Source organism: Sceloporus occidentalis, unplaced genomic scaffold (assembly GCF_023333645.1).
Source record: "Sceloporus occidentalis isolate IW3139 unplaced genomic scaffold, rSceOcc1.0.p SCAF_529, whole genome shotgun sequence".
Classification (NCBI taxonomy): domain Eukaryota; kingdom Metazoa; phylum Chordata; class Lepidosauria; order Squamata; family Phrynosomatidae; genus Sceloporus; species Sceloporus occidentalis.
In genome coordinates this window covers 19,442-38,748 of record NW_028317509.1, presented here as the reverse complement: position 1 = coordinate 38,748, position 19,307 = coordinate 19,442, and the positions used below count along the sequence as shown (strand labels likewise).

The 19,307-nt window shown below is 38.4% G+C and overlaps 1 non-coding gene across 1 annotated transcript; it reads left to right on the top strand.

The window, feature by feature from the left end:
• Positions 1 to 17,411: 17,411 nt before the first annotated feature.
• Positions 17,412 to 17,541, top strand: LOC149271371 (small nucleolar RNA SNORA35). The gene has a single exon (XR_016279761.1). It is a non-coding gene; the product is annotated as a small nucleolar RNA SNORA35 (small nucleolar RNA).
• Positions 17,542 to 19,307: the final 1,766 nt, after the last annotated feature.

Below are 19,307 nucleotides of genomic sequence, written 5' to 3'. Positions count from 1 at the left end.
CACTTCCATCTTGGGCTAGTTAAGTGCCAAGAAGCTAGGACTAGTTTAGTGCCTAGTATTGTAACTAAAAATTAGAAAACTACTACTGAAAGAATCCTTTAAAGTCTTCTATATGATCCTGGTATCTAGAGCCATTTTGGAAACTGAGCACCAAAGGAGTCATTTGATATGCTGATAGTCTCTGAAGTTAAGTACATATGTTATTACAATGTTATTAGAATAAAATTGTTGACTTTCTGTAACTTTGTTATGGTAGCCTTTTTCGATATATTGTTTTTACCGCTAGAGGTATTAATAAAGTATATCATTATATATCATAACATCTGTTGGTATTCGTCTTTACATAATTTAACTGTATTCCTGAATCAAATTTATTGTTGTATTGTTAGATGTGTTTTGTCTAAATTGTGTATTTAAATATTAGCATAATTTTGCATAAAACAGGCCACGACCACAACACCCCCAAATGCTGGTATTTGAACCCTTTTTTATGCATGAGATTCTACCACCAGCCTTTGCCAAACTTTGTGGTAGTATTTTTTTCACACAAATTGTACTTCAGGAATGAATTCATATATCAAACAACACCCCAATATGTGTTCAGCAACAACTCCTGAGTTCAGTGATACCCCACATGCATGGTTTTGTCGGGTTTTTGGGGATTTAAAATGCCACATTTTTTTCTCCATTTTGGTCAGTCTGTGCCTATGCCCTATCTTGGAGCCCGGCCACTCCAATTTACCTCAACAAACCATTCATTTTTATTAAATTAGACACCCCTTGGGTATTTAAAATGTTTTAATTTTAACTTTCTATGTTGAGATTTTTGAGAAGATAAAGCGTTCATTTTAGCACTTGCTCATAATAATAAACTTTATTTATTTATTTTAGTTATTTTATTATTTATTTTTTTACATTTTGCTTGTACTGGATCGTTCCTCTGGTGACATCACTGCATAATTATTTTTAAATGTTACCACATTTTTATTTATTTTTTTAGCAATTTTTTTTCATTGACTTGCATGGTTGAATGAAGTACCTGTATTCAAGCTGCAAGTGGAGCCAGATTCTCAGGAGGGTCTGGAGAGTCGCAGAATCTCTGGCAGCGGCGGTTGTGACCGCTCTCCGGGGTGGTCACGACGCGTCCTGGGGTGGGTGTTTGGTGTCGCTGAATGCCACGCTATTGAGGCATTTCAGCGACGCCATTGAAGTTTAGGAGGTGATCGTCGATCGCCTCCTAAACTCTTTTAAAACGGACGTCTGCCATACACTTGATCACTTTCTAAGCTTTTTTTCATTTGATGACGGTTCAGGACCGTCAAAGGTCGTTAACAGTAGGTTTTTGCATATTGGTCCTGAACCGTCAAAGGTCGTTAAGGGGTTAAAGCTAACTCAATCAGCATAACAGAGTGATCTCCAGTCTTGTCCACATGACATGATGTCAGCTGGACAGGGCTGAAATGCAGTGAAAATGTTTTTGTGGGATTAAGTTCATTTTAATGGCAAAAAGGGACTTTGCAATTGATTGCAATTCATCTGATCACTCTTCATAACATTCTGGAGTATATGCAAATTGCCACCATCTAAACTGAAACAGCAGAAAATACTGTATATATATATATATATATGTGCGTGTGGTGCGTGCGTGTGCGTGTGCGTGCGTGTGCGTGCGTGTGCGTGCGTGTGCAGGGGAGGGCTGGCAGCCTAAGGCCTGGGGGGCAAGTCTAGTCAAGTGGCCCGTTGCGCCACCGAATCAGCACACTATCCATGCCCACCTTTTCCTGATTTTCTAACGCATATTGATGTAATGTGATGGGACTGGGAGTAAAAAAAAATATGTTTAATATATTAAAAACAGCTAATCTTTGTAACAAAATAAATTTTAAATATGGAAAAATTGGACCCTAGGCATTTCCTTGGGCCCCTGCCTGTAATCATCCTCATTCACACCTCTGTTTTACTTACTCCCTGTAGTTCAGGTATAGATAAAATAAACAACACATGTAAACAGCACGTGCATGCATAGATCAACTGAATAAGAAATACAAACCCTGTATTTGCAGGTATACATAAATAATGTATGGAAACATAGCATAGCAGGTACAGATCAACAGAATAACAAACTCAGCTTTGCAGGTACAGATCAACTGGAAATCACATAACAACTAAGCATTAAAGGTATAGATAAAACCCCCTAAATTACAGGCATAGATCACAGGATGCACATCCCCAAAGCCAGCCCTGGTGTCCACACTGCCCACATAGAACCTGACCAGCACCAAGATAACGTTAACAAATTACAGTCCAGAGTGAGCAACTTTGTCCCCAAACAGCCCAGCGTGACACCAGTACAAGCTCTGCAACACCGACACCCAAACATACACACCAGTACAAGCTCTGCCACACCGACACCCAAACACACACACACACACACACCAGGACAGGCTCTGCCACACCGATATCCAAACACACACACAAACCAGGACACCTACACTCAAACACACACACACCAGGACAGGCTCTGCGACACTGACACCCACATCCAAAATGCTTTCCACACTGGTTTGCTGTTTGTTTGTTTTTCCCCCTTGTGTATTGATGCCCCAGCCAGCCCCCCCTTTGGTTTTAATGTATTTCCCCCCACACCCTTGTGTATTGCCCCATGCGGATTTGTGCCCCCAGCCAGCCCCCTTTGTACATTATGCCCCAACACCCTTGTGTGTTTATTTATGTGTCCCCAGCCAGCCCCCCTCCCTTGTGTATTGATGCCCCCCTTTGCATTGTTAATGACTGACCCATGTATATTGAACCCAGCCACCCACCCCCACCTTTGTGTATTGATTTATGTGGTGCCCCAACCACCCTGTTTTGTACTTATACCCCTAGCCACCCCCATTTTGCATTTAATTGTTGTCCCAATGCAGCCCCCCCTTTGAATATGGCTCCCCTTCCGCCTATTACCCCAACTATTTTTTTTTTTTTTAATACTTACGTTTTTGCTGCCATCCTTCACTGCTGCTGTCCACCAACGTGCTCTTCTAGCTGTCACGAGAGCTGTTCCATGTGACTACGCCCCCTTGAGCGGCCCATCACATTGACGATGCGACGTGCCGCTCAAGGGGGCGGAGTCACAAGGAACAGGACACTAATGATTTTAAAGTGGCCAGCATGTCTTTAAGAGTCACAGCCACATCGGCTGCAATGGCATCTCGGTGTGCCGGCCAGTTCGGCCGGCCCACCGCGGATGCTGCGGGCATTAAAGACGGCCCTGGCGTGGCCGAATCGGCCACTTAAATGGGCGGCCGCGCAGCCGTTTAATGTAGATTCAGGGTTTAATGTAGATTCACGCCCCTGTGTGTGTGTGTGTGTGGTCGTACAAGGTAGTTAAATCATTTAATGTGAACTCATTGCAAGTGGATTGATGGCATTAAGAATTTCAAAGCATTAGTAGCAGATAATTACAAATAAATCACTCCATCTTCAAATTTAGCAGACATTCATTGATTTCTTCTACGGGTTTCAACATTTTTTTAATCCTCCAATAGAAGGTAGGTTTTTCCCCCATGTCCTGGCAATGGCTAGTTCAGATGCTAAGAAAATGTGTATAGCTTATTTACAGTGCTTTGAAAAAGTAATTGCCACCAATGTCGAGGCATTCAGCAACACCAAAATCTGAAGCAGTGATCCCGTTTGCTCGCTCCATACTAGCCACCAGGAAAACCTTCTCCAGGATGCACAGTAATCCCTCCAGAGAGCAAACTTGCATTTCCAACAAATATGAGCGAGTCCTAAAATTAGTGCTATTTATTCATAAAAATCTTTGCATGGAAAGTGTTAAAATATAACCATTTGAAATGCCCATGAGGTGTCTAGTTTTAAATGTATGGTTTGATGGGGTAAATTGAATTGGCTGGGTTCAAAAGATGCCCCATAAATAGGAAATGGTTACAGACAGACCAGATGTAAAAATTCCAAAAAATACACACCTCCTTAATGTGGCATTTTACCCCTCAAGCAAAGGGGTTTTTCAAAGATAGATATGGTTTGATGGGGTAATTGAATTCGCCAGCGTCAATGATGTCCTAAATATCACATGGGACAGGATGCCCACATGTCAAAATTTAAATTTGAAAAATGCATACTAACCAAATGTGGCCTTTTAGCCCCCCCAAAAAGAAAATCATTGGGTATTTCTAAACTCAGGACACATATTAGTCTATTTAGCAGTTTTTCTCAATAGCTTTTGTAAATGAGTAAAAGATTTATCAAGTAAAACATGAATTTTTTTCACTATATTTTATACATATATGATACGATCAAAATAGTGTACCTAAAAAAACCTTGTGTGGGTACAGTAAATGAGAAATAAGAAAATTACAGCTAAAGACAAACACAAAATGCCAATGTTAACCGCTTAAAGACCTATGACGTGCCATGGTATTGAATGAGCCGAGAAAGTGATCAAGGATTGTTTTTTCACCAAAGTGATGTTGCTGTAATGCCTCGACAGCAAAGTATTTCGCAACACCAAAAACTGCTCAAGGGGCCCCGTGTGATCACACCCTGGAGCAACAATGTGCACTGTAAGAAATCATTTTTATACTTTTATTTTGTTCTGCACATTTTAGGCCTGAATGCAACTTGAGTGCTAGGAACATATGGTATCAATTAAGTGACGTAGCTTAGAGGGTCTTCTGTGGAATGCCGGTGTATCCTATTACTGTTCCAATAGGATTCCTTTACGTATACCCTAACCAAATGTAAAGGGGTATAAATTGGCATGACTACAAGGACAAGGTCTCTTTCCACGCTCTTTCCACGCTCTCATCTTCATCTCACCAAGATACTTAGCCTACAGTACCTTTTATCAACATTTGTTCCAGCATTGGTATTGTATGAATTGATAATTTGTTATCGAATAAACCTTATTAATAAGACATAGAAGCTGTGGTCTTGATTGCTGTTTGATCACTGGAGAAGCTTAGATATTCAAGACAAAGAATATTCTAACAAATTGACGAGCCAGCCAGTCTTTAGTCAGTTTTCTACGGCGAGCCTTTACTGCACGTTTGTTTTTTACTTTTCCTCTTCCGACAAAGGGGGGATAGTGTGCAGTTGTCTGAAGAGATCAAAGAGATCCTCTGACTAAAAAAAAAACAAACCTAGCAGTGTGATCAGAAGAAAGTGTAATTCGACACTACCAGACCATTACCAGACCACGTGGTGAGAAGCAAGAGCATTCCAGAACCGTGTATCGTAGTGAGAGCAGATTGAGCAAGCAACTGATCTACGGTAAGTATGGATTTTATTAATACTTTGTCTTCCGGAAGTAAACTTGAATTTACGTTTGTTCCTTATACGGCTAGTGATTCAGCTTTGTGGCATGATTTATGGCGTCAATGTGAAGATGCAAATAAGAAGATAGACAAAAAGATATTTTCTGTGAATAAGGAGAAACAAAAGTTGAGAAACGTAATGAAAATGATTAAGATTTTTAATACATTACTTGATGGTGGTGTTAATCTGACTAATAATGATGTTAGTCAAAGTAATTCACAGAGTAGTGACATGGTTAAAAATGAGATGCACAATGTGTGTGCAATAGAAAAGGAATGTCCTAAATGTGATTTATTAACTGAAGAGATTTCTGATTTGTCGGATTGCTTAGAAATTAAGAATTTGTTAATTACAAAATTGCAGAAAGATTTGAAACAAGTTTGTGTAATTACAAGGGGAGATAGACAAAGACACAGCTTAATTCCAGAAAATGTAGAGGATGAACCAGAGGTCAGTTCAGAACAGGAACTGCAAAGGAAGAAGCTTAGAAATAAAGCAGCAAAATTAAAATTACAGATACAAAGCGAGTTAATGAAATTACTTAAAGAAATACCGCCGTATAATTCTAATTTGGATGCATTTGGTAATGCAGATGTATTTGAATCGAATACAGAGAAGCATAATTTGGCTAATGAACAACGAAACAGATTATTTAAAATTTGGTTGCCTACATACATGAGTAGAAGATTAGTAGCTCCAATAAGTACTCCTATAGTGGAGGATGATGAAATCATCCATGGAACAGATAAGGATAGACTCCAACAGTTGATTAAGTTTACAACTGGAAATGAAAATCCAACACTTGACATACTAGAAAACCTGAAACCTACAATTTCAGAGGATCCATTTTCTTTTTTGTTAAGATTTGAGCAGGCATATAGAATAGTTTTTAAAATTTCTGATGATGAATGTCCTGCTTCTATGATACAAGTGTTTGTTAAAAAGTTTAAATATTTGGATCCTACTAGTATTGCAATTGCTTCGGATATGCAAACACTTGAGGCTGCTGCTGCGTTTATTGATAAAATCAGAAGGGAACGCAAAAATGAAAAGGTTAAAATGAATGTGGCTGCTATTAACAAAAGTTTTTACACACACAGAAAGGAAAGGGTTAATTCCTTTCATCCCCCTTCCCCTCCTCAGGAGTTTAAAAGGAACCACATGTTGGCTCCCAGGGGACAAAGGATTTGGAACAAAGAACCTATACAGTGTTTCTATTGTAACAAACCAGGTCACATTAAAAAACAATGTCGTAAACTTTTTTATGATATGCAATGTAAAGGACAAGGGAAATCAAATGGATTTATTCACACGTCTGACCAAATAGATAGAAGGAATCCAGTACACACTACATCACAGAGAGAATCTCCATATGCACCACTCATTAGAGAAGTCAGGGAAATTGTAGCTACTGCAAATAATGTTGCTTTAGAAAACAGACATAGTTATGTTGATAACACATGCAATGCTAAGGATAAATTACTTGTTCCACAATGACGGTCTGAGACCCTGCCCCCGCGTCCACTTGAATTTTTGGCTCCGGTTTATTTGGATGGTTGTGGCAGACCTCATGTACGGGGTTTTCTAAAGGGTCATGATACTGAATTCTTGATTGACACAGGAGCACAGCTAAGTGTAACCAGCTTGACGTTACCGTTGTCACACGAGGCACCTAAATGTACTGTTATAGGATTTGACAAAACAGGTGGTGCTACTGCAACATTAATATCAGATATTCCTTTAGAAATACCAGGATATTTAAAAACGAAAATTGATATTTGGTATTGCAAGGATGTTGATAATATTATTGGTACTGATGTAATGCAGAAAAGAGGTTGGATTGTTGATCTTGGAAATAAGGCTATTTGGAAAGATGCTAAGGGTAGAAAACCAGTGTTGGTAGATCCCTCAGAATACGGTGATTTGGGATTTGTATGTCCAGTAGAGGCAATTTCTACAGAAATACAATGGCCATATACTGGTAATAACCAATGTCTTAAAGAGATAGTACAAAAATTTCCTTTACTTTGGGCACAAAGTAAAAATGAATGTGGGAGATTCAAAGATGTAATGATTGATATACAGGGACCTGATCCTCCAGCTCAGCGACAATACAGGTTTCCACCAGAAGCAATAAATTCAATTGCAAGTGTGGTAAATGATCTGGAACAAAGAGGGGTGGTAAGGAAATCAAACAGTCCATGCAACAACCCTCTATGGCCTGTTAAAAAAACTGATGATTCATGGAGATTAACTATTGATTTAAGAGTATTAAACAAATACACACCAGCTTCAGCACATGTGGTAGCAGATACTCCAGATATGATGTCACGACTACTGGCAAATGCTAAAGTTTTTACTGTGTTAGATGTGAGTAATGGTTTCTTTTCAGTACCTCTCACGCAGAGCTGTCAGTATAAATTTGCTTTTACTTTTCAGAATCAGCAATATGTGTTTACTGTTTTACCCCAAGGATTTCACAGTTCACCAACTTATTTTCACCAGGCATTGGCAAATGTTTTGTCTAAATTTTCTAAACCAGAATGCTTGCTACAATATGTTGATGACATGCTTCTGCAAACTGAAACTGAAGAAGAACATTTGATTCTTTTGACTGAATTATTTTCTCTGTTGCAGGAATCTGGGTTAAAATTGAACACACGTAAGGTGAAACTGATGCAACCAGAAGTACAATACTTAGGGGTTCATATTGGTCCAGGACATAGAAAGCCAGTACAGGAAAGAATTAAAACAATTGCTTCACTTCCAGTACCAACATCACTTAAGGCATTAAGACAGTTTTTGGGATTGATGAATTTTTCCAGGGAATTCATTGAAGGATTTGCTGAAAAAGCAAAACCGTTATATGACCTGTTAAAAGATAATGAATCTTGTTTTGGTCCATGGCAGGAAGAGCATCAAAATTCTTTTGAAGTTCTTAAACAAGATCTGCAAAGGGCACCTACTTTAGCTACCATACATCCTACTGCACCGTTTGCTATTCAAGTACATATGTCTGAGACGGCTGTCTCAGCAGTACTTTTACAATTGCAACAAGAAACATGGAGAATTGTAGGATACTTTTCCAAGGTTCTTTCCCCAGTGGAAAGAGGATTGGATGTTTGTGCAAGGCATTTAGTTGGAGTGCATTTTGCTGTAATGGCATCTGAGCACATAGTGGGGTTTAAAGATATCATTCTCCAAACACCACATACACCTTTGAAACTTTTACTTGAAAAGGGTATACCAGGTGTTTCAAATCAGAGATTTTCACAGTGGTTGTTGGCATTGTCTTCTAAAAGAATCACGGTGGATCATAAGGCTAAGTATGTGCTTCCACAACTTATGCAATATGAAGGTAAACCACATGAGTGTATTGTAAACTTAGAAGATGATCTTCCTTCGGTTTTCAGAAAGGAGGTAGGAAAATTTGATGAATCTGTATTTGTTGATGGGTCCAGATTTTGTTCAGATGGAAAGTATTACACAGGATATTCCATTTGGTATCCAGAAAGAGGGTATTCAATTGAACATAAATTGCCAGGACACTTCTCAGCACAAAGAGCAGAATTGGAAGCTGTAAAAACTGCATTGGAGATTGAGGACAAAGAAAGTAAAGGCCCCCTAGTGATCTATAGTGATAGTTCATATGTAGTAAGATCATTGACAGAACATTTACCAATATGGAAAAGAAGAGGCTTTGTAGATGCTTCAAACAAAGTGTTAACACACAAAGATTCACTTGAAGCTATATTTGAACTTGCTTTTCAAGTTCCAGAATTTCATGCCATAGTTAAAGTACCAGCACATAGAAAGGACAAAGATTTTCACAGTGTAGGGAATGAAACAGCTGACATGTTAGCCAAACGGGCAGCTTTAACAGGTGAACCCGTATACCAAACTGAACCTATAGTCATAGCATTGGTAAAAAAGGCAAGTACGCAGTCTCCCTCATTTGCAGAGGAACAAGCAAAGGATCCATCCCTTGCTGCCTCTCGGGTTGATCCGAAACCTCCATTTGTTCATGAGAACGGGGTTTTGTGTCATGACCAAAATGGAGAATTACGTCCTGTTATGCCTGAACATTTGAAGACTTTCTTTACACAGTATAATCATGAAAGCCTAGGTCATATAGGACAAAAGAGGTTGTTAGAAGTACTAAAGGAGAAATTTTATTGGGAAAAAATGGAAGAAACAGTACAGCAAGTAGTGCAATCATGTCTCATCTGTGCACAGGTAAATCCTAGGCCCAAAGGACAAAAACCACCAATGCAACGCATAGCACCAGCAGATGGTCCATGGTCTACATTGCAAATAGATTTCATAGGTCCATTACCAGCAGGAAAAAATGGGTTGAAATATGCCTTAGTGGTAGTAGATGTATTTTCTAAATGGGTAGAATGTATACCATTAAGGAAAGATGATTCTTTTTGTACAGCACAAGCTTTGTGGTGTCATATCTTCAGCAGATGGGGTTTTCCTAGAATGCTTGAATCCGATAGAGGTACTCATTTCACTGGTAAGGTTATGCAGTCTTTATGCGCACTTTTGGGAATAGACCAACTATTTCATGTTCCATATCACCCACAATCATCTGGTATTGTGGAACGTATGAACAGAACATTGAAATCAAGACTTGCAAAAATGTTACTTGACAAAGGTAATACGTGGGTAGAAGCTCTCCCAGCTGTTCTTATGGGTATTAGAGGTACAACATCATCAGCTACACAGTATACACCATTTGAACTTATGACTGGTAAAAAAATGCCACTTGCTTTCCCTCATGAACCATATTTGTCCACGCCACAAAAAGATGCTATTACTAAAACAAAATGGTTACAATTGTTGCAAGATAACTTAGCAGAGCTCCTTCCATTTGCAGCAACCCGTATGCAGAAAATGGCACCTCCAGATTTTTCAAAGTTTTCAAAGGGGGGTATGGTCATGATAAAAACTTTTAGGAAAACTGGTCCATGGGAGGCAAATTGGGAAGGCCCGTATAACATTATAGATACAATGGGCAAGATAATGTTAAAAGTTCAACGACCATTGGATAATGCGAGTAACAAACGCAGACAAAAATGTTTTTGGGTTCATTCTGATCAATGTAAATTGTATATAACTAAATATTGATATTGTATATTTTGTTTTCCCTAGTGTGTACAAAACAGATCCATGGGTGATGCAGACTCCAACAAAAGTTCCTTATGGCAAAGACATTTGACTTTCAAGAAGAGACAATCTTTTTTGTTTATAGCAGTTCTGATGACGACTATACTGATGATTGACTGTTTTAAGGAGGATCCACAAATTGAAGATCTGCAGATTCGACAACTAACTAGCCAAATTAACGAAACTCGAGTGTTCCCAGACATTATTAGAAAGAAGAGAGAAATTGATGATTTTAATGGTCATGTGTGTTTTGGTGTAATGAAAGGGTACTTATCAGTATGTAACATTAGAATTAACTTTACTAGACAAAGTAATGTAAGGTTAAATGTTACGATAGGGCCTAAACATTTATTTAGTTGGACTAAAGGGACCTACACACAAGATGATGAAAAATTTGGGTCTTGGGATCATATTATAAATGAAGTAGCGTACTTGAGTGTAGTTATACATGGTGATGTGATAGTAAATTGGTCTGGAGATCTAGCACCAAATACTCCAGGTTTGGCAGTAACTAAAGATGGAGAAACTAGAACAAAGGTATTATACACGGAACAAGTATGGTATAAATTTCTGCAACCAGGAACAATACTACAAAATAACATATCAAATACACCTATAGTATGGAAAATAGAAGCATTTAGGGATTCAAAGTTTGTAAATGTGGAAATGGCAATAACTGTAACAGATTTGATTATTCCTAATATAGAAGTATTTCCTAATTCTATAGAGATCCTAGAAGGAAGGGATCAATTAGTGTTGACATGTAGTATTGAGTCGGTGTTATCTCCTGAGTCTTTAATGACATGGATTAAGGGTGATGAGTTCCTGGGAAGTTTTTCTAATGCAAATCCGAGTATGATACATAGAGGTCTAGTAGGTAGAGTAGAATGGTCTGAGAAGAGATTTACATATCATAAAGACCAGCCTACTCTCAATGACAAGGGGAATTATCAGTGTTGTTTAAGATTGAAAAATTTTGAAAGGAAATGTGTAGATGTAAATGTTACTGTCATCTCACCAACAATATCTGTGTGTGAAAACAAAATTTTTAAAGAATCAAGTCCATTTCAGGTAAACTATCTCCATTCCAAACCTCTCCTTTTAGATCAGACCTGGGCAAAGCACGGCCCGCGGGCCACATCCGGCCCGCTGAATAGCTCGGACCGGCCCGCAAAGAGTGTCCTGGTGACTCACCAATGAGTCCGGTGTCCCCCCCCGCCCCGGTCACTTACCTTAAACTCCTGTGTTGGAAGCGTTTGTCTCGGGTGCCGGCGCTTTACGCTGGGCGCCGGCATATGACGTCAGACGCCGGCGATCAGCAGTGAAGCGCCGGCACCCGAGACAAACGCCTCACGCTTCCAACACAGGAGTTTAAGGTAAGTGACCGGGGCGGGGGGGGGGAGATCCTGAGAAGGGGGGGTTAGGGAGTTAGAGGGGAGATACTGAGAAGGGGGGGTTAGGGAGTTAGAGGGGAGATACTGAGAAGGGGGGTTAGGGAGGGAGGTCTTACTGTGTGTGTGTGTCTTACTGTGTTTGTGTGTGTGTGTATCTTACTGTGTCTGTGTGTGTCTCACTGTGTCTGTGTGTGTCTTACTGTGTCTGTGTGTGTCTTACTGTGTCTGTGTGTGTCTCACTGTGTCTGTGTGTGTCTTACTGTGTCTGTGTGTGTCTTACTGTGTCTGTGTGTGTCTCACTGTGTCTGTGTGTCTTACTGTGTCTGTGTGTGTCTTACTGTGTCTGTGTGTGTCTTACTGTGTCTGTGTGTGTCTCACTGTGTCTGTGTGTGTCTTACTGTGTCTGTGTGTGTCTTACTGTGTCTGTGTGTGTCTCACTGTGTCTGTGTGTGTCTCACTGTGTCTGTGTGTATCTTACTGTGTCTGTGTGTGTCTCACTGTGTCTGTGTGTGTCTCACTGTGTCTGTGTGTGTCTTACTGTGTCTGTGTGTGTCTCACTGTGTCTGTGTGTGTCTTACTGTGTCTTACTGTGTCTGTGTGTGTCTCACTGTGTCTGTGTGTGTCTTACTGTGTCTGTGTGTGTCTTACTGTGTCTGTGTGTGTCTTACTGCGTGTGTCTTACTGTGTTCATAGCTTATTCAGTTATTGTAATAAATATTTTAGCCCATTTTTTAGCTCAAAATATTTTTTCCTTTTTTTTCTCCTCTAAAATCTAGGTGCGTCTTATCAGCAGGTGCGTCTTATAGAGCGAAAAATACGGTATGCACTCCGAAGCCTTGTTCATTTTGTTCACTTCTGTGCTGTGCTAATAGTTATTCAGGCCTTACTTATTCAAGCACCTCTACCAATGACGTAGGCTTGAATAACTTTATTAAACAGCACATAAGTTAACAAAATGGACAAGGCTTCGGAGTTTGTAGTTTGTAGAGGTCTGGCCCTCTAAAACCATTCCAATTTCTCATGTGGCCCCATGGGAAAATTAATTGCCCACCCCTGTTTTAGATGGTAAATTTATAACAATAATTTGGAATTTTAATATATCAGAATGGAAAATTTCATCTAGATTTCCACAATGCAAAAAATATTTATTAAATATGGAAAGAGGTGTTGATGACTGGTTTGGTAGAAATAATACAAATTTGAATAGGAAAAAGAGAAATGTAATACAAGGAATTTTAACAGGTGTAAATACAGTAGAAAGTATACTTAATACTATGGATATTAAGACACTAAAGTCTGATTTGGAAACTGCAGGGTTAATAGGAAGTAAAGAAACACATATTCAACAAGGTTTAAACAAAATCTTGGAGAATATGATAATAAAAACAGCTTCTGTGATAGGACCTGCAGTGCAACATCTCCAGGAAGCAACCATGGCTTTAATGACTAATGCTGATATATCAGAAGTAGCCAGAGCTTGCTTGGAAATCCAAATTGAATATTCTACTGACTTCAAAATAATGGCACAAGCATTCCAAGGTGGTATTACTCCTCTAGGAATTCTACGTAGTTTACCTGAAGAATTTACATTTGCTCGAAATCATACTGATTTATGGGTAAATAAATGGTTAGGATGTAGTAATGATGTGTGTAAAGGTACATCTTTAATACCAATGGCAGGTAAAGAAGAAACATTATTCCCGATGAGAGTATTGGGAATACCTGTCAGTAGTACACAATTATTATTTTATAAATTAGAGTATCCTGATTTTGTTTTTTCCACAGATATGTCAGAACCGGAACAGTTAGACTTGTCTGCATGTTTACATTTTGTGTCCAAAATTATTTGTTTGTCTCATCAAGCTGAGACTATATATCATTCATGTTTTCATAACCAGAGCTCATGTTCAGGTACAATTCAAAGTGTGAAAACATCTAACGATCTTGTAACGCCTATAGAGAAAGGTAGAGTATGTGTACAGGTAATGTCTAATGGGGAATTGATTAAAGCAATGTTTCCTAAATGTACGCATACAGAAATATTATCGAAAGGTCTGTATTGTATTGATGGCGATCCAATAGCAATCTATATATATGGAACTCAGATTAATGTTTCTCAAATTAATTCTCAAAAATTAAATGTTTTGCCACTACAGTTTAATTTATCACAAGTAAGTGAATTTCCATGGCAAAAGTGGGCAAATGAGATAAGGAAAGATGTAGGATTTTTAAATGTCTTGCAAAAACAATTAAAAGAAGCACAGATTGTATTTCAACATGAGCAAGGTAAACTCAAAAACATAGAACATGAATGGTCAATAGTCTCAGGTACATCTTGGTGGAAAAACTTTGCTAAGTCAACAGAAATTATGGCAAAATCATCTGTTGGCTCCGCTATCACCAATGTTTTGTTACATCCATTTATTATTGTTTTATTTGTGTCTTTTATATGTATTATTTTTCAAATATGTTTATTATGTAGAATAAGAAAATCATATTTAATTATTCGAGAAAAGATAAAGCAAGGAGAGATGATATTAAGGGAAACTTTAAGACGTAGGATGCATCAGTCTTCCACAGATTCTTTTTTATAATATTATCGTTTACATATCTTCCTGCACTCACTGAATGTGATATGAATGTGATACGAATGTTGTATGAATGGACAGCAAACATTTATTTATGGTACATAACCATAAACAGGGGGAAGTGTAAGAAATCATTTTTATACTTTTATTTTGTTCTGCACATTTTAGGCCTGAATGCAACTTGAGTGCTAGGAACATATGGTATCAATTAAGTGACGTAGCTTAGAGGGTCTTCTGTGGAATGCCGGTGTATCCTATTACTGTTCCAATAGGATTCCTTTACGTATACCCTAACCAAATGTAGAGGGGTATAAATTGGCATGACTACAAGGACAAGGTCTCTTTCCACGCTCTTTCCACGCTCTCATCTTCATCTCACCAAGATACTTAGCCTACAGTACCTTTTATCAACATTTGTTCCAGCATTGGTATTGTATGAATTGATAATTTGTTATCGAATAAACCTTATTAATAAGACATAGAAGCTGTGGTCTTGATTGCTGTTTGATCACTGGAGAAGCTTAGATATTCAAGACAAAGAATATTCTAACATGCACCATATAGAATATAGCGGTGGCCGCATGCTTTAAAAGAACTCAAACGGTGTTTTTAAAATGTCTGAATATCAGACCGTCACACTACCACCACAGCGTTTGACTGTGTATGATGCTCTTATTGTGGAATGCTGTGCTAGCTTTAAGCCAGAAGTAATGGGATTCATGTCTTCCTAAAACTTCCACTTTTGACGAATAAAATATCAACATTTTAATAATGTAAGTACCTGACTGCCAAATAGGCACTCTTGCTGTGGTTAATCAGTTCTTTTATGGTTCTATATTCAAGTCTCTATACAAACGGTATTATTTCAATCATACTTTTTGAAAATATCTGCAGATCTTCTGGTGCGGCCCCAAATTAGACCCCAAATTTTTCTAAAAAAAGGTGCGTCTTATACATGGGGAAATACAGTAATCTCTTGAGCAACAGCAGTACTGAAACAATATTATTTTTTACAAGTTGAAGTATAGAAACTTTTAGAAGTTTAATTACTTTTTAAGGAGAAGTAGGACATATTTCAAAACCATATTCCTACATACAATCCATCATTTAGTATGACTAAAATAGCTCAAAATATATTAATGTACTATTTTTGGAAATCATAAGGCAGCTATTACAGGATATCAGTGTTTTCAAGTTGTATATTTGTCCATATTTGTATACTGCCAAATTAATTTAGTAATACACTATATGGATAAAAGTATTGGAACACCTGACTATTACATCAATGGGGACTTTTGCGACATGCATTCTAAATACATCAACATAAATATGTAGTTGGTCCCCACTTTGCACTTATAACTGCTTCCACTCTTCTGGGAAGACTTTCCATAAGAATTTGGAGAAATGTTCCCCCATTTATCAAGTAGGGCATTTGAGAAGTCAGGCAGTGACAAGACAAGAAGGCCTGGCTCGCAATCTCCATTACAGTTCATTCCAAAGGTGTTTGATGGGGTTGAGGTCAGGGGCTGTACAGGCCAGTCAAGTTCTTCCACACCAAACTCATTCAACTCAGTCATGCTGGAATAGAAAAGGACCTTTCCCAAATTGTTTCCACAAAATTGGAAGCATAGCATTGTCCAACATGTCCAAGCATAGAGGCTGGTATAGCAGCAAAAGGGGGACTCACTACATATTAATGTCTATGTATTTAAAAACCAATGTCATAAAAGTTTCTGTTGGTGTAATGGACAGGTGTCCCAATACCTTTGTCGATATAGTGTAAGTCTCAGCGCCCAACCCACCTCATCCAAAGTATATGTTTTTTTTCCTGCAAAATAGAACAACCTTGAGTATTTCACAGTATTTGCATGGTGGCCTTGCCATGAGTTTGGAATACCGTATTTGCTCAATTAAAGGACGACCTCCCAAAATTTAAATATTAATTTAGGGGGAAAAGCCTGAATATAAGACTACCCTGTCAGAAAAAAAGTTTTACTAGTAATTATTAAATTCACATGTAAACTATTTTTTCATATTTAATAAAATGATTGAGAAAAATTATTTTTTTGTTTTTATTTCCTTTTATTTGCCACTCTGACCCAGTTATGCACATCTGCCACCCAGATATGCCTTATACTCCCTTATAGGCCACTCTGCCTCCCTAATAAGCCACTCTTCCCCCAGATATGCCATTTAACCCCTATCTGCTACGCTGCCTCCAAGATATGCCTTATACACCCAGATATGCCACTCTGCCCCCTGACATGCATTTTAACCCCCCCTATATGCCACTCTGCCTCCAGAATACCAATGAACCCCCCATGCCACTCTTAACCCCCCCGACTTACCAGTGCATCCATTTACTTGTGACCCGTGCTTCAGACTCCCTGGTGTCTAGTGGGGCAGCCGGTGGAGGTCTGTGCAATGCAAACCTCTGCTGCTGCTGGCCAGTACATCCGCCAGGGCTTCTATGATGGATGTACACATGACCTTCCGGTGCTCCACCATAGAAGCCCCGGCGGAAGTGCCGGCAGCAGCGGAGGTTATCTGTGTGCATCCAGTGATTGACACCCCGATCAGGAGAGTGATCTTGATTTCCCCAGTCAAAGGCAATGTTTATAAACATCTGCCTTTGACCGGTAAAGATCTGGGAGGCAGATCTTTACCGGTCGTATTCCAAAGCAGGTATTCCACTTTTACCAAACAATATAAAATATAAATGTTTCACCACAGAGGTCCCTTTTTTATTTTAACCCCTTCCTTACGGTTAATCACTGCACAGGCAGTGATATTGCACATCAGCATTTTTTTTTTATACTTAATATTTTTCCTGCTCCACTTTTGTATTTTTGAAAAAAAACATTTTTACGTTTAATGCTTTTTAGCTGTTTTTGGCGGCACCATTTTTATAAGCCCTTATTTGCACTGACATGTGTCCCCTGTGTCTATTCTGTGGCTGAGGGTTGGCTTAACGGTGCTAGACCTAATCCCTTCTTGGAGACAGGCCAGGCTTTCTTGTAGCCTGCCTCTTCTGAAAGTTGGGTACAAAAAATGTAAACAGTGAATTACACATGTCCCAAATGTTACCTTTTATGTGACATATACCAGGACCTGTATATTTATAATTAAAACACAATTTGTGTGAAAAAAAAATCCTATTATAAAGTTTGACAAAGTGTGGTTGTATATAGGGCTGCAACAACGAATCGATAAAATCGATAATCGATTATGAAAATCGTTGTCAACGATTTTCATTATCAATTAGTTGAATCGATTTTTATCGATTTATAAAATGAGTTTTTTCAGAGCAAATGCTCTGAAAAACTCCCCTCCTTCTATAATCCGATCTCAAATAGAGGCAAAGGTAATAATTGTTAATCTTATTTGCATGCGCCTACCCAGAATCCCTTGTGGTCGTGGCAGCACCATGAGATTTCTGAGGGAAAAACAAGCCTTCTGGCTTGTCTGGTGTTTGTAGAGGAGCGTTTAATAATACTTCTACTACCCCTTTAATTTAAGTGGAAGGGTTTCCATCACCTTTACCCACCATAACTTATGTAATGGTAACAGTAGAATCCAGATCCCCCGCAGCACTGCAGGAGACCTGGATCCTCTCTGTCAGCCAGTGGGAGTCTGTGCGCAACCTCCGCTACTTCCCTTTACTTCCATTTCTAGCTGCCCCACCAGGGGTTAATATATCAACAAAAGAAAAACGGGACAAATAAGCACCACTGGGTAAACTAAGCCTGGAATATTATCTTTATTTTTATGTTCATTTGCCCCGTGTTTCTTCTGTTGATATATTAACCCCTGATGGGGCAGGTAGAATTTCTTTGGCATCTATTAATTATGTGCATTCTTTAAATTTTGCATATTTTTTTGTTTTTATCCGATTAATCGAAAAAATAATCGGCCAATTTATCGATTATGAAAATAATTGTTAGTTGCAGCCCTAGTTGTATCATTAGTGCATGGAAAGGGTTCAAATAAAGGCATTTAAAATACCCTGGGGCGTCTAGTTTTCAAAAATATATGGTTTGAAGGGGATAAATTGAGTTAACCAGTGTCAAAGATATTCCAAAGAGGAGATGGAGGCAGAATGACCAGATTTGTAAAAAAAAGTTTGGAAATCATAAAACACTACTTGTCCTTATTGCCCTATAACTTACAAAAAAGAGCAAAAAAAACCCAAACACATAAAAACATTGTGTATTTCTAAACTCAGGACAAATAATAGAATCTATTTAGCTAGTGTTTTTACTTCCTTTTGTAGGTGAGTAAAAGATGTTTCAAATAAAAGGTGGGGTTTTTTTTCACATTTTTACCATGTTTTATAATTATTATTTTTTTATAGTAAATAAGATGAAATGATCAAAATAATGATAAAGCCCATCTTGTCCTGAAAAAAACAATATATAACTTGTGTGGGTACACTAAATGAGAGAGAAGAAAATTACAGCTGAACACATGCACCGCAATAGTGTTAAAACAGCCTCGGTCCCAAAGGGTACAAAATGAAAAAAATAAGCCAGGTTAAGTAACAGTTTTGTTACAGCAAGGGAACGTACAACATTGGTAATGTACAACATCCCTGATATCAGCTTTGTGCAAAAAAGAGGAAAATTCGCTCTGAAACCAACTAATTTCTTTACTAAAGCACATTGTAAAACTATTTCAGTTCACCCTTTTTTTTTCTTGTAGAGCAAAGGAGGTCAGTCTTTTCTCTCTCCATCAGCAACAGCACACACACACTAAGCACTGTTGCATGCTATTCTAATACCCAAAGAACTTTCTTTATGTTTATTTGACTATAAAT